Source organism: Otolemur garnettii, unplaced genomic scaffold (genome assembly GCF_000181295.1).
Source record: "Otolemur garnettii isolate 467f Iridium unplaced genomic scaffold, OtoGar3 scaffold00089, whole genome shotgun sequence".
In the NCBI taxonomy this organism is placed as follows: domain Eukaryota; kingdom Metazoa; phylum Chordata; class Mammalia; order Primates; family Galagidae; genus Otolemur; species Otolemur garnettii.
Genome location: NW_003852484.1, coordinates 4,097,792 through 4,100,996, shown reverse-complemented (window position 1 = coordinate 4,100,996; position 3,205 = coordinate 4,097,792).

The following is a 3,205-nucleotide window of genomic DNA, read 5'->3' as shown; positions in this document are numbered from 1 at the left end:
AACAATAAAAGTTTGTTGAATCATGGTGCCTCTGGGAGGTACGTGGATACATGGTCACATTTGGGTGCCTATTTGTTGAGAAGTGTCTGTCTGTAAAATGCAGATGTAGCAGATAGGTATTGGAGATCCTAGTGCTGACGACAGAGGAACTGCTGCTCTGTGAACTGTGTGAGCTCTGTTCTGGTGTCCCAAGGAGGCACCTGGAGGCACAATTTGTCTCCAGGTCACAGTTGGCAGTCATCCCTCATACTAATTGACTATGAGACAGATGTCAGAGGAGGCTCTCCAGGAAAACTAGAGTTTTCATTCTCTGAACTTCCTCCTGGAAATACTGGCCTTCCTGATTGTCTTTAGACACATGGAAAGAATGGGCTACCTTTAAGGAAACTGACTCCAGACATGGTGACTTTTTCCTTTTGAACTTCTCAAAACTTAGAATTTACAGCAGCCTTTGATGTGGTTTTTTTTTTTCTGCCCATTTCTAGGCTCCTAGTAGGCACACATTCCTATATGGGTTCCTATATATGTGTGTGTATATATAGTCTATCTCTGAGGTATAGGAGGCTGAAATTTGGGATCTGTTTCTGTCTGTGAAAGTTCAGGAGTGCTTCCTTGCTTCCTGCTTGGTTGACTTTGGGCTGGGAAGTGAGCATGGCATCCTAGGCCTTAGGAAGGTCACAGATGTGGAGTGAGTTGGTATCACAGTTCTAGGTTACTCAGACACATCAGAGTTGCCAGCTGGTAAGGTTCCAATGTCCATCTTTCAACTCTCAGCAAGCATCCTCAAATAGCATCTGCTTTCCTAAATGTGGGCAGAGATGAGCAGGAACCCTGGCATAAGGGAGAACAGGAGAGCTAAAGAAGCCAGGCATCCTTGCATGGGAGATGGTAGAAATTGCCTCCCAATCATGGCTGGGAGCTGCTTTTTCTGGTAGCTGAAAAAGACCTCGCTGTTAAAAACTTCCACTGTGTCTATAGGAGCTGGAGATGCTGGGGCTGTTTGACTAAAGGTTCTGAAATAGGCTAGGCTCCATGACAATCACAGCCTCTGCTAACTCCAAGCATCTTATCCTACCGAATCAGCATGCTCTTGGTCTCTCACAGAACTCATGGACCCAGACATGAAGTGATGAAAGCCTTGGCAGGTAAAATGCCAGCAGAGACTCAGACTGATGGCCTGGATCTCTACACCATCTTCATTTTTCCATGGGGATGGAACCATGGAGGATCCCCAGCAGCATTCAAGTCATAAGAACTCTATGAATCGTTATTGAGCATTTACAGTACATGGGAAAGTCATGTGAAGAGCAACGGTGACTTTCTCATCCTGGGGCACCTAGAACCTAGGGCATGAGGAATCTGAAATCAAAGAAACTTCTAGGAGAAGTGATCAGAAAACTCTTATTCAATATTCATTCAACAAATACTTAACTTAGCACAGACTATGGTCTAGGCATTGATGTGTCTTATTTTTATCAGAACATAAGGATAAATCCCAGGCCTCTAAGCAAGCTTTATGAGTAAGACTTCTCTAGCTTATCAGATTAAGGAATATTCTTAGGTACCTTAGGGGATGTGTTTCCTCAGGATACAGCTATATTTAATGAGTTTACATACTAACACAGAGGCACTGTAACTCAAGTTACATATTAAATTGACTTCCCAGTAATGCTTCATAAGCACTTTCATCCACTGGGTCACTAGGTTTACCCTCCATGATGTTCCTAACAAAGAATATCACCAGGATTAACAAACTCATCCCATCATCACTGATGTAAGTGATAAATTTGAGGATTTTAATATAAAGCAGATATTGTGAGAAAGTGTATAGAATCCATGATGTCACTTATTCTAGGTATGCCCTGATCTATAAACTCCCCTTGATCTTTTCAGAAGATCATCTCTTTAATAATTAAGATATTTTCTCCATTTACTATTTAATAGTTCTAAGCATGTATATTCAACCTAGAATCAAGCTGTAGTCATTAATAAGTTTTGTATAACTAGCAGTTTATAGCCTCCCTTCTGATCCCAGAAGGACATGCAGCCTGAATCTCTATCTCCTGCCTTATTCCTTTTTTTCTCCAGATTACGAGTCTTCTCATTCTCCTTCACACACATTTTAATTCAGCTGGCAGGCCCAAGACATACAGACTGATTAATATTAATGAAGGCTGCATAATTCACAGACCTAGTAATAAGATGCCTTATAGGAGCTCTGTAGGAAACAGGTATTAAGTCTCCCAACCCTGAGAAACTTTTTCATTACAATATGTGAATTCCCTTTTATGCCTATGTAGCACTGAGAGGTGTATAATCTAGAGATGACCATTGGGGGCATCAACTCTTTTGTCATCTATATGTAATATATGGGGATTCTATGAAGACAATTTATTCTTTCCATATTTATTAATTTATTTTATTAGTCTTTCTATTCTACTTGTTGTTCATTCTTAGTTACTGAGTGACTCCTTCAAGATAAACTGAAAAGATACAGTATTTTTTCATTCCCTTTGCCTGGAACAATTTCCCTTTCTATCATCAGATCATCTTTCACTTTTTTGAGGTGCTTCCCCTGATTATCTCCAAGACTAAGTGAGTCTTGTGTACATATCACTCCCTGCAAAATAACATTGACCACATCTTAAATCATTTATTTGTTGAATACTTATCTCTCTTACTGGAATGAAAGGTCCATTAGCAGAGACTCTTTATCTGTTTTCTGCATCTAGCACAGTGTCTTTTACATTATAAATGCTTATTGGTATTCACATGAATAGATGTGTCTCAGAGTTTAACATTTCTGACTTAATAGACACTTGGTAAAATACCGTGAACTTAGTCATTTAGCAATTGAGCATCTCAGAGTGCATAACACATAATAAGAGGATTTTTTAAAATTTAGGGCACACCATTCTGGCCCTCAAGAGGGGTTCTATAAAGTGGACAACATTATTTGCATACAACAATTAAATACTTACATAAATCCCAAGTACCAAAAGAGTGTGTAGATGAATGAATGAATGATTTAATGAAATGTAATTTAATGAATGATCATTTTAGACTTATATAGACTTGGGTTTAACATTAGACAAGTTAATATCTTTCAGCTTTAAATTTTACATCTGCTCTATTTTGAAATTTCATAAATGAGTCTTCCATTTCTTTAAGTTCTGCTATATCCTTTCTTTTTTTTTTTTTTTTT